General features: G+C 39.4%; 1 protein-coding gene across 3 annotated transcripts in view; it reads left to right on the top strand.

Annotated features, from left to right (window-relative positions):
* The window catches only part of slc12a5a (solute carrier family 12 member 5a), a 277,239-nt gene that overhangs the window by 244,797 nt on the left and 18,663 nt on the right, over positions 1 to 13,779 (top strand). The gene's annotated exons all lie outside the window — the stretch shown is intronic.

Raw genomic sequence — 13,779 nt, 5'->3', positions numbered from 1 at the left:
CTCTCTCTGTCTCTAATGTCTACTCCTCTCTCTGTCTCTAATGTCTACTCCTCTCTCTCTGTCTATAATGTCTCCTCCTCTCTCTGTCTCATCCTCTCTCTGTCTCTGTCTACTCCTCTCTCTCTCTGTCTCTAATGTCTCCTCCTCTCTCTCTCTCTCTAATATCTACTCCTCTCTCTGTCTCTAATGTCTACTCCTCTCTCTGTCTCTAATGTCTCCTCCTCTCTCTGTCTCTAATGTCTACTCCTCTCTCTGTCTCTAATATCTACTCCTCTCTCTGTCTCTAATGTCTACTCCTCTCTCTGTCTCTAATGTCTACTCCTCTCTCTGTCTCTAATGTCTACTCCTCTCTCTGTCTCTAATGTCTACTCCTCTCTCTGTCTCTAATATCTACTCCTCTCTCTGTCTCTAATGTCTACTCCTCTCTCTGTCTCTAATATATACTCCTCTCTCTGTCTCTGTCTCCTCCTCTCTCTGTCTCTAATGTCTCCTCCTCTCTCTGTCTCTAATGTCTCCTCCTCTCTCTGTCTCTAATGTCTCCTCCTCTCTCTGTCTCTAATGTCTCCTCCTCTCTCTGTCTCTAATGTCTCCTCCTCTCTCTAATGTCTCCTCCTCTCTCTGTCTCTAATGTCTCCTCCTCTCTCTGTCTCAATTCAATTCAATAGGCTTTATTGGCATGGGAAACATATGTTAACATTGCCAAAGCAAGTGAGGTAGATAATATACAAAAGTGAAATAAACAATAAAAATTAACAGTAAACATTACACATACAGAAGTTTCAAAAGAGTAAAGATATTACAAATGTCATATTATGTATATATACAGTGTTGTAACGATGTCAAATGGTTAATGTATGAAAGGGAAAATAAATAATCATAAATATGGGTTGTATTTACAATGGTGTTTGTTCTTCACTGGTTGACCTTTTCTTGTGGCAACAGGTCACAAATCTTGCTGCTGTGATGGCACACAGTGGTATTTCACCCAGTAGATATGTTAGTTTATCAAAATCGGGTTTGTTTTCAAATTCTTTGTGGATCTGTGTAATCTGAGGGAAAAATGTGTCTCTAATATGGTCATACATTTGGGAGGAGGTTAGGAAGTGCAGCTCAGTTTCCACTTCATTTTGTGGACAGTGTGCACATAGCCTGTCTTCTTTTGAGAGCCATGTCTGACTACGGCGGCCTTTCTCAATAGCAAGGCTATGCTCACTGAGTCTGTACATAGTCAAAGCTTTCCTTAAGTTTGGGTCAGTCACAGTGGTCAGTTATTCTGCCACTGTGTACTCTCTGTTTAGGGCCAAATAGCATTCTAGTTTTCTCTGTTTTTTTGTTAATTCTTTCCATTGTGTCACGTAATTATCTTTTTGTTTTTTCATGATTTGTTGGGTCTAATTGTGTTGCTATCCTGGGGCTCTGTGGGGTGTGTTTGTGTTTGTGAACAGAGCCCCAGGACCAGCTTGCTTAGGGGACTCTTCTCCAGGTTCATCTCTCTGTAGGTGATGGCTTTGTTATGGAAGGTTTGGGAATAGCTTCCTTTTAAAGGGTTGTAGAATTTAACGGCTCTTTTCTGGATTTTGATAGCGGGTATCGGTCTAATTCTGCTCTGCATGCATTATTTGGTGTTCTACGTTGTACACGGAGGATTTTTTGCAGAATTCTGCATGCAGTCTCAATTTGGTGTTTGTCCCATTTTGTGAATTCTTGGTCGGTAAGCGGACCCCAGACCTCATAACCATAAAGGGCAATGGGTTCTATAACTGATTCAAGTATTTTTAGCCAGATCCTAATTGGTATGTTGAATTTTACGTTCCTTTTGATGGCATAGAATGCCCTTCTTGCCTTGTCTCTCAGATCGTTCACAGCTTTGTGGAAGTTACCTGTGGCGCTGATGTTTAGGCCAAGGTATGTATAGTTTTTTGTGTGCTCTAGGGCAACGGTGTCTAGATGGAATTTGTATTTGTGGTCCTGGCGACTGGACCTTTTTTGGAACACCATTATTTTGCTCTTACTGAGATTTACTGTCAGGGCCCAGGTCTGGCAGAATCTGTGCAGAATATCTAAGTGCTGCTGTAGGCCCTCCTTGGTTGGTGACAGAAGCACCAGATCATCAGCAAACAGTAGACATTTTACTTCAGATTCTAGTAGGGGGAGGCCGGGTGCTGCGGACTGTTCTAGTGCCCTCGCCAATTCGTTGATATATATGTTGAAGAGGGTGGGGCTTAAGCTGCATCCCTGTCTCACCCCACGGCCCTGTGGGAAGAAATGTGTGTGTTTTTTGCCTATTTTAACCGCACACTTGTTGTTTGTGTACATGGATTTTATAATGTCGTATGTTTTACCCCAACACCATTTTCCATCAATTTGTATAGCAGACCCTCATGCCAAATTGAGTCAAAGGCTTTTTTGAAATCAACAAAGCATGAGAAGACGTTGCCTTTGTTTTGGTTTGTTTGTTTGTCAATTAGGGTGTGCAGGGTGAATACATGGTCTGTTGTACGGTAATTTGGTAAAAAGCCCATTTGACATTTGCTCAGTACATTGTTTTTACTGAGGAAATGTACGAGTCTGCTGTTAATGATAATGCAGAGGATTTTCCCAAGGTTGCTGTTGACGCATATCCCACGGTAGTTATTGGGGTCAAATTTGTCTCCGCTTTTGTGGATTGGGGTGATCAGTCCTTGGTTACCAATATTGGGGAAGAAGCCAGAGCTAAGGATGATGTTAAAGAGTTTTAGTATAGCCAATTGGAATTTGTTGTCTGTATATTTGATCATTTCATTCTCTCTCTCTGTCTCTGTCTACTCCTCTCTCTGTCTCTGATGTCTCCTCCTCTCTCTGTCTCTGTCTACTCCTCTCTCTGTCTCTAATGTCTACTCCTCTCTCTGTCTCTAATGTCTACTCCTCTCTCTGTCTCTGCCTACTCCTCTCTCTCTCTCTCTGTCTCTAATGTCTCCTCCTCTCTCTCTCTCTAATGTCTCCTCTTCTCTCTGTCTACTCCTCTCTCTCTCTGTCTCCAATGTCTACTCCTCTCTCTCTCTCTGTCTCTCTTGTCTACCCCTCTCTCTGTCTCTGCCTACTCCTCTCTCTCTCTCTCTCTGTCTACTCCTCTCTCTGTCTCTAATGTCTACTCCTCTCTCTGTCTCTAATGTCTACTCCTCTTGTTGTGGAAAATCATTTAAAATACAACGCTTATCAGAACTTGTAAATTCAAACATGCTCTTTATTACAACTGTACAGCCAACTGGCATGTCCCCGCGGAACACACTCCGCGGAACACACACCTCCCAGAAGTCCATTTCCTATATTTATACACACATAGTATTATGTCCATCCCCTATGAAGTCATTCACCACCATCTGCCTTCAATCAGTTTATAATGGTGGCCGGACCCTCTATCCCAGTGTGTCAACAGACCCCATGCTTAGTGTGTCCAACTGCTCCAGGCGCCTCTCTGGTATGTCCTTATTGGAATTGGCAGACTTTATGTCTCTTCTTATCATTAGTGTCCAGTTGCCTTAGGCATATTTCTCTGGTATGTGTCTTATTGGAATTGTCAGACTATATGTCTCTTCTACCATTAGCATCCAGTTGCCTTAGGCATATTTCTCTGGTATGTGTCTGGTCAGTCTGTCAGCACAATGGAGAAAATAAGAGGGCCAGAACGTCCCCTAGTATATCTCCATTACCACAGTCTCATGATCAACGTGAACATGTGGCTCGCTACTTTAATGTTCAGCTGTCTTATGTTACTACTACAATCCCCCCTCTGGGGCTATTAAGCCACATAAATGATACAAAGAAGACTTTGGGATAGTAAATGAAAAGACCTATGATAAACAAAAAAATACAAAAAATAAAAACAAAGTGAAGCATATAAACCAACTAGACCAAACATCTCCAATATTCATAAGAGTAAAAGATCCAATCAGAAACATTAAAGAAAACCTAACTAGACCAAACATTTCAACAACATCCTCCCTTGCAGACACCTACCAACCTTTGTGAAATGATTAAAGACATGGTCCATAGACACTTGTAACCGGAATACCCTCTGTTACCTAACATGTGTTTGTAAAATGATCCTAATTTTAGAAGGCAAAACTAATTGAAAGGAAAATAAAATATATATATGTTCATCGATATATATCAAAAAATTCAAAGAAACATACAAAGAACACAAAGCATCAGGCCAAATAAAAATGCTAAAACCCCATTATCTAGGAGCACAGTCCTCATCCTTACAAATAAGACAATCTCCTCTTTAACACTTGGCACAGAAAAAAGGTTCTGGGTGATGGTTATGACCATCCTCATGAATTTTTGTACACCACTTGCAATAGTGACGCAAATGTCACTTTTTGTGGACATGTATAAGTAAACATATATCTGAACTGGGTAATTGAACATATACATGGAAATCATCCTTACGAAAATCGTGACACGCATGATCAACCCCCCAATCACTTCATAGAGACAGTTAGGGTTACCAAAGGGGCAGTCAAGAGGTCCTCCAACCGCATTGCAAGGCTTTCCATACTTATTGGTATAATTGCCTGGGCTTCCCGGTACAAGATCAATCACCACAGGAGAGTCATCTCTCATTACAGACATCTGTTTAACTGTTGTCTGAACCACAATTAACTTTACCAGGGGTATAACACAACAAACTGCAATACCCAGAGTCAATAACCCTCCTTCCAACACGATGGCCATCCTAGCAAACATGGCTCCCCACTTTCCTAACGCTAGGTCTAACCAATCCCATACAAGGGAGTCTAAACCAGCATTAGCCTTCACTTCAGCTCATAATCCTTTGAGTTTGTCCATAGCAATATTGGGAATAAAGGTGCAACAGTCATCCCCAAACATGACACAAACTCCACCCTTCTCCGCTAAGAGCCAATGGAGAGCCTGTCTATTTCGCCAAGTCATTTTACTGGTAGCCTGTACCTGTTCCCCCAACGCCGTTGGAGCCGAATCAGTATAGTTAATGAACATCTGTTGGTTATAATATATATAATTAATCCACTCTAAATTTTTATTTGGTGTCATCCACAAAAACATAGATTCAAATCCTGATTTAACTTCATCTCTTGCCTTGAACTCTCGAGGTACACCTCTAGACTGGCCAATTGCATCAAGGTATACCTCAGGGTCTTCCTCATACTTCCTTTTAACTCTAGAATTAACATAGTCATCGTGGGGTGATTTAATAATGGTAACCTGTTGAATTGCTCTTACTAAGACACAAAGACCAATCCATTCATTAGGCAATACATTCAACAATTTGTTTTTTCCACACATCCAGAAATTATCCGCAATACCTCTGTCTTGATTCTTTAGCATAGTGAGAGACGGTGCAACCTGAGTTATGTGACCACACAACCCTTTTCTATTCATAATCAACCCTTTATCATTACTTTTACGAACTCCCACATTCTCTAACACCCAAATAGTATCACTTCTACTGTGGTGTTTCCTACATCAATTCCTTCGGTGTGGTGTCTGTAAAAACATTCATATTTTCCTTCAATCACGGTACCTCTGTCTAATTGAGGTACAGTTAATTCAGTCCTAATGTTATAGGCATCACAATCATTGTCTCCCAACATGGTCTTATTCAACATAGTTTTACCCCTAGTGCTTACCCAGAGCAATCCTATATTCTATGTCACACAAGGGAATAGAATACTTTCTATTGGTACAATGGTCCTTTTTCCAACTTACACAGTTTTTAAATGATGACAGTTCAGAAACTATTAAAAGATCAGACAAATGTGATTTTCTACACAAAATACAATTGTCCATTCTGTGTTTGTTTGCCATATACTTAGCCCATTTGTACCACTCGTTCTTCACTACTTCTTCTCGTGTGCTGTCCTTGAGTGGTTCTAATATATCTAATTCTGTCGCTTTTTCAATGTTCTTATCTTGAGGTAGATCATTAGAGTTTATCAGAAAGTTCCAAATGTCAGTAAAAAACTCTCCTGACTCTGATGTCTCAGGTTGCTTTGTGGGTACAGTGATCTGCTTGGTAAGGGAGGTCGATGTCATCTTAGTGGTAGCTACTGTGGTCGTCACAGCAGCCGCCACCCTTGTTGTTGTCACAGGTTCTTCCTGTTCAGGTGCAGGGGTAGGATCAATCTTAATGACCGTGGTGCTACTCCCTTCAGTCACTGTTGTTCTTGCTATTTCAACTATTAATTCTTCACCTTCAACTGGTTCAATCTGATACATGATGAGCACCCTCTCGTCTTTTTCTTTGATTAATGTCAGGTCACATCCTTTCGGATCCCAAACAACTTGTCCCTTTGTTTGGTGATGTGTCCATCCACAGAGTGCCATCTCCGGTAAGGGTTTGATCCTTATGATTGAGATAGACTTCAGTTCTCCTGCTTCTGTTATAAGTTGAGGTGGAACAGAGATCCAAACCTTGTCAGTCTTTTTGGATTGTTCGGCTGATTCCTTTCATCTCTTCCTGCTTCCACCATACATCTTGATTGTGCATTAGTCTGTTGTTTCTATACTAGCATTCACTGTTACTTCTGTTATGTCAATGTCATTATTCTTTTGTTGTTCTAACTTCAATTGTCTGTAAAGGAGACCATTCAAAAGTTTGAAAGTCAATTGTGGGGAAATCCCCATTTTCTTCAGCTTGCGGGACTTTTCCTCCTCTTTCTTCACCTGAGGCTCCCTCCTCAGGCCGGACTTAACTTCCATCTGGAAGGTTCCAATGTTTAGGGAAAAGATGTTCTCATTCTGTGCCTTGTGAGGCCTCTCCTCCTCTTCTGGGTGCATTAGTCGGTGCACTTGTCGTATTTTGGCTTTCACTTCATTTGCTGTTTTCTTGGCTCCTCCCTGGCGTCTCAATCGTTTCCGCTGCTCCTGCTCCCTCCGGGCTCCCTCCTGGTGAATCAGCATCCTCTGTGTCCTCATCTCTATGTGGTTGTATCCTTCTCTCTGTTGGGACTCAGCTGCAGTGGTTCAGATGGTACCACGTCTGGCTTCCTTTCACTTTGACGGCCGTTCTTGTTGCTTTGGCCACCTCATAGGGTCCTTCTCTTCTTGGTTGATCCCACTTCCTCCGGAACACTCGAACGTGGACTAGATCTCCTGGTATCCCTGGGAGAGGTCCTTCTGGTCCCCTTGGATCATCAGACGCAGAACCTCTCGTCCTGGTTCAGGTTTCTGCCTACTTTCTGTGAGGCATTCATACTTAGAGACTTATGGCCTCTGTTCTATGATTGCACCATACATCCTCTTACTTCCATCACTCATCACACAACAAACTGACATTCCAGCTGAAGCTGGCGAACCCCTCTCCTTCTGTTTTCCTAGACATAAGACTTGGAAAACAACAGACAAAACATAACAGCATTGACAATGTTATGTGTTATGCATAAATATATTCATGCAAACTGAAATCTGAGACCATGACAATTCCCACTCTCTCTTTACCTGACTCTATGCCTCCAGGATACTTTTCTGCTGGACTCCACAAAAATAAAAGCCCTAAAAAGCTTCCTCATGCTTCCACCCAGTCTTCCCCTTTCGGCCCCAGGTTCTGAGAGGTGTTCCCAAATCATGTCAATTTTTACTTAGTTTCCCATCTGCTCCATTTTAACTGATAATCATGTGCATAACCTACAATTAACATTATCTCTTCTTGAATTAATTCAACACTGTTTATGCTTTCATATCAATCCCTTTAACATGTTTGTTTAGAGTATAATATCCTATCATCTATTCTTTTTCACATGATGTATTAAAAAAATGAAACAAGTAACCCCCAATCTCAACCCAGTATGTCTATAGTGGAATCTAGTCTCTCTCTCTCTCTCTCTGATTCCACGTCCTCTGTCATGGTGTTTTCAAGCTCACCCTTTATTCAGCTGGACCTCACTTCTCGTGAGACTTATGTACCCACCAAAGAGAAACATGAAGAACTTTACCACTGCAGTGTTGTAAGAAGTATACCACCAGCCTGGTGTATCTTGATGTACACTCAGTCTCCAGAATGCAGCCCAAGCCCTTCCATTTCTGGCTGTTTTTTTTCCTGAGGACATACACACTAACACATGGGTTATTCCCTGACAACAGACTTCCTTCTTATAGCAAGATCACTAAATCTTAATTTTTAATAACAGCCCTATGTAACCATTCTGCCTCAAATACCTGGCCTCCTGCCACAGAAATATTCATAATGATAGTCAAATGAATGTCCCTACAGCAACTGCTGTAAAATAACATATAATCATTCAAGCGTCTTCCAGTTGGATTAATATCCAATCCTAACAAAACTAAGTCAAGTTTCTTAAACTTTTGCTCTAATGTTCAAAATGCCACCACTTATTCTTTTTACCATATCTTTAGATATGTGAATTGTTCTATTAACTTTTGAATTGTCCCTATATTTTACACAGCCAGCTGTCTTTCCTTTTCTGTGAATTATCTCTATTTTTATACATAGTTTCTAGAAATAACACCCCTTCACTACCATTACCTTCTTTTATGAGTCCCCTAACCCATAACTGCCATTGTTTGATACATACTTAAAACATCCTTAAGTCAATTTATATATCATTTATATCAGTATCAGTCCCTCCTCAGGAACATATACACAACCTTATGTTCCTCAAAACAAAAATAAATTGACCAAACGAGAAAAAGAGAGAAAAAAATAAAAGAAAAAAAGAAAAAGAAAAAATTATAATAATTACACAATTGCAATAAAGTACCACTATTTGTAATGTAATTAAACCTGGAGAAAACGTCCATCCGTGTCATTCTATGCCCATGTTATTATTGGTCTCTTTCTTCTTCATTCTTGGGTATCATCGCACAACAGACTACCTTTATATTCAATCAAACAATACAATTTATCATTACAATTCCAATGACATTATAAAACAAAAGAAACAAAAAACCTTTAATCAAATATTCTGGAAGTTTTGTCAACCTCCTTGTCCCAGGATTAGATTCCAGAGCGGCCCTAGGCCTATTAAATTTAAACAGTGCTATATCTAAATAACTAAACAGTTATTATTATTTTATTTTTTTATACATATTCCAACCCAATATTCAGGATAACAATCCTTAGTGTTTACTTTAACTCAAATTTGACCTGATCAATTCAATACACATCATCCCTTTAATAATTAACATTTATACTAAACACTTTTATTACCAGTATTATCTATTTTCCCAATAGCCCTTTTGTCTCAGTTTTTCTCTCATGAGTGGCCTGGTAATAAAAGTTCAATACCCCAATTCCTTTAATTCATAATTCACCCTGGCCCATATCATTTCAACATGTCTATTATTTGATACAGTTCACAGGTCATCAGACACAGTTGTCCCTCACTATTCAGTCGATTAGGGTGGGTATGAGCTCCACACCCACTTGTGGTGATATTCTCTCCCATGCCTTAAAGCATTCTGACGTCACCTTTTATGACAACTCCCTTATTCTACTGGTGATCTCTCAGATGAATTACAGATGATGTATTTATTAACAAAACCCTCACAGAGACCCACACTCCAATAAACCCTTTGGAGTAACTTACATCACTTTTTATATGCAGAATGAACAAAGCACATTTGTGTATTTACCCAAAGACCATAACCCCAAGGAACTGATCATTTTACCTATGAACACATGTTATATCAAAAAAACAAAAATAAACCTATTCCGAATAACTTATTCAATTGAAGGGTACAACTCTTCATAATTTTCCCAGGGACATAATAGATTTTCAAAGTAATTATACATTTTGAATAGAGTCTTGTGTCTTTTAATCATTTAAAAATTAAATCCCACCTGTTCCAACAATTTCTAGTAAAAGGTGATCAGTCTTTCACAGGAAATTCTTAGGAATCAGGGCATTTTGACACCATTAAAATGTTTCCACTCCCCTGTCTTTAGGAACAACTTAAATACATTTTTCAAAAAACATTTCCATCCTTCTGCATACCCAAATTGAAACTGAAGTGGAAAAAGCCCTTCCAATAAATCTACTAATGTATATTCATTCCCAGTACATGGTGCACTTACTAGTAAACCATAGCCAATAGCACACAGGGACTGGACACACTTATCCAGAACTCCATTTTTTAGCCTTATCCAGATATTTTTATATCAGCTGACTTTAATTAACTGCTTTCCACAGTAATACAGTCTCCAATGATATTTTGACCAGAGAAGATTAAACCCTTTTTTTTCTGGAAAAGAAAGTATACATATCGTTAATTTCACAACGTCAGCTTTTAATCTGCAAATAGTTTTCATTCCATAAACGTCTTAACATTTTTCAGAGAATGACGGTATAGAATGTCTAACAATTAAAATTCCATCTGTACTCTACTATATGTCAAGTCAAAACGTGATCAAATACTTCTTCTAGACCACATATAAACTGTAATCTCTATGAACCACTCATTGTTCGCTCAGAGACAATACACCGCCAAGTAAAAATTCCATTCACACTAACCTCAAACCGATTAGTTGTTTGTTATTTTGACAAGGAAATAAACTCTCGTATATCGGCATTTCCTGCTACCGCACTAAGTTCTAGTGTCACCTTACACTAATTTTCCCCATAACCCGCTATATCCATATTCAAAACAGGAGCTATTTTCTTATTCGTTTTTAGATATTGTCAATAGTTCTACTAATCACCCGCACGTCTGCGAGGACGAGTGGAACCACATTTGTCTTTTATAGTAATGTATTTTCTGATGATAGAATGTTACCGGGTAATGGCGTCCCCCATTATCCAGTTTTTTCATATGCAATCCGAATTCGGTAGAACTAATGTGCGCGTCTTTCAGTGACTCCATGGCTTTTTAAAAATCCCTCTATGCTAGGGAGAAACAATCATTTTTGTTTTCATGACACTATTTATTTATTTATTTTTCCTAAATACTCCCATGTATTATACACCTTTTATTTATTATTTTTCCGAGGTAGAGCTAATCTCCTTTCCAATTAATAATTAATTTGTCACATCACTTAATTTCTCTTATCAAAGCCTACTCTTTATAGTACAGACATTATTTCTGAATACTACAGATGACTTAATGTCTTATTCTAGTACAGTACTTCAAATTTCACTGTGTTTGTCCCTTTACAGATATCATTATTAATTCATTTTATCCGTTTGGTTTATTCTATTCTTATAGCTCTAATCAATTTTATGATTACATTTACATTACATTTAAGTCATTTAGCAGACTCTCTTATCCAGAGCGACTTATAAATTGGAAAGTTCATACATATTCATCCTGGTCCCCCGTGGGAATGGAACCCTCAACCCAGGCGTTGCAAGCACCATGCTCTACCAACTGAGCCACACAGGTCCACTGCCCGCTCCGTTAAGATCTCTATCTAACATCTTACTTTTACCTTTATTTATTTATTTTGTCTCTACTTTCTTACCTCTTCTCCATATTCTTATTGTTTGATCCTATGGTCAATTTACTAGTGAGTCAAGCCACCCCTGTTCTCCTTTTTATCCTGGCCACTCCATTTTGCACCGCTGTCTACCCTGCAGGCTATTTTTTAGACCGTAGCTTCTGTAGACACAGAGTGTCTGACGGCCTGTTTTTTCCTCCTTCTTTGTTTCACCGTACGCGAATTCTTAATGTGTCCTGGATTCCACTATTTATCTTAACCAACTTAGATTCGTTTTAACGTTATAGTACAATTTCAGTTTATTGGCGATTCTGTTTTCTCTTTTGTTACCCACTTCCTATTCGTATTATACTATTCGGTTAACGCCTTTTTAAGTATTTTTATTTATTATTTGTTTTGACACCTTTTTGTTATTCTTACCGCGGTCTCTTACCATTTTATCACATCAGTGTTTTTATCCTTGCTTATAACTTATTTTACTTCGATGTTTCTTAACTTCTTTCCCTCTGCCTAATAGCAGTTAACGGCACCCATCATCAACTCTACTCTGTCACAGGAGAGCTGCGCGCTCCCTCTCCTGGACGTTCTGCCTACACACACACAACTTGTCTTTCCTTCCTAATCTTCTATTTTTACACAGATCCACTCATTTCTTACAACATTCTCATTCATCCGTTTTATTTTTCACCTGTTCATTCAATCCCTTTGTTTTTACCTCAAAACAACTTAGTCTGTCTTTATTGACTTAATTCACTTCCACCTACATAAGCCTAGACTGCTAAGATTTCTACAATATGACGAGACTACTGTCTAATCGGATCAGCTTGTCTTCATATCCTATTCACCCCCCAATACTGATCTTTTCTTCTATTATTAGAGTAGTATTGTGGCGTGACCTACTGAATTACAAAACCCTGTTAGCTAGACAGAGCGGTTTTTTATTCGCAGGATTTCTTTTGCATTTGAACGCCGCACAATCGGGCTAACGTTCTTCCTGCCTTCTAAATATTCATCCGTTCAGTCCCCCGTTCTGGGGCGGTAACCATGAAATATTTATTTAACTACTAAATATTCACCAACAGACCCTTCTGCCGTGACGTAAATATCCCACCCAAGCAGACCTCTTCAAAAATGTTCCTTTTTTAAAGAGCGGTATCGTGGCTTCCTAACTACTTATTTATGCAGTTCTCTGTTATCTTTAGAGCCGTTATTCATAAGTAACCTGTCCAAGCATTCCTTCTACTAATTTTATTGAAGAGGTATCACAGGATTTTCTACCTACATTATCTGTTTTGACCGTATGAGCTGTCCCTTATTATAACCAACCATCTCAGCCAGATGCGCAAACAACCGCATCATTTAAGCTACACATTCGAACGGTCTGATCTGAACGAGCGCATGCATGCTCACTCTACATCTAACACAAGCAAAGTTCACAGCAACTATTCACTCAGTCTCTATGATACATGCGCATACATTTATATTTAATACAATTCCCCAAATTACACATACATGCAAATTCATTGAATTTAAAAGTTATTTTGTATTTACTGGTTTCATTTTAGGAAATTTGAAAGAGAGACTTACGTGGCGCTCCTCTCGCTGAGACAGTATCTCTGAAGCAATCTTACACAAACATTTCAACTATTGTAAGAACTTGCTTACCGTCCTATAGTTGGGCGGCCACCCTTGTTTGTCAGATTGTCCAAAGAACCCATCATCAGCCAAGAACGTCCCAGTCCCTATCAGCTCCTGGCAAGTTCGCCAAATATGTTGTGGAAAATCATTTAAAATACAACGCTTATCAGAACTTGTAAATTCAAACATGCTCTTTATTACAACTGTACAGCCAACTGGCATGTCCCCGCGGAACACACTCCGCGGAACACACACCTCCCAGAAGTCCATTTCCTATATTTATACACACATAGTATTATGTCCATCCCCTATGAAGTCATTCACCACCATCTGCCTTCAATCAGTTTATAATGGTGGCCGGACCCTCTATCCCAGTGTGTCAACAGACCCCATGCTTAGTGTGTCCAACTGCTCCAGGCGCCTCTCTGGTATGTCCTTATTGGAATTGGCAGACTTTATGTCTCTTCTTATCATTAGTGTCCAGTTGCCTTAGGCATATTTCTCTGGTATGTGTCTTATTGGAATTGTCAGACTATATGTCTCTTCTACCATTAGCATCCAGTTGCCTTAGGCATATTTCTCTGGTATGTGTCTGGTCAGTCTGTCAGCACAATGGAGAAAATAAGAGGGCCAGAACGTCCCCTAGTATATCTCCATTACCACAGTCTCATGATCAACGTGAACATGTGGCTCGCTACTTTAATGTTCAGCTGTCTTATGTTACT

This window comes from Salvelinus alpinus, chromosome 12, assembly GCF_045679555.1.
Source record: "Salvelinus alpinus chromosome 12, SLU_Salpinus.1, whole genome shotgun sequence".
NCBI lineage: Eukaryota > Metazoa > Chordata > Actinopteri > Salmoniformes > Salmonidae > Salvelinus > Salvelinus alpinus.
This window is presented reverse-complemented; position numbering and strand designations above follow the sequence as displayed.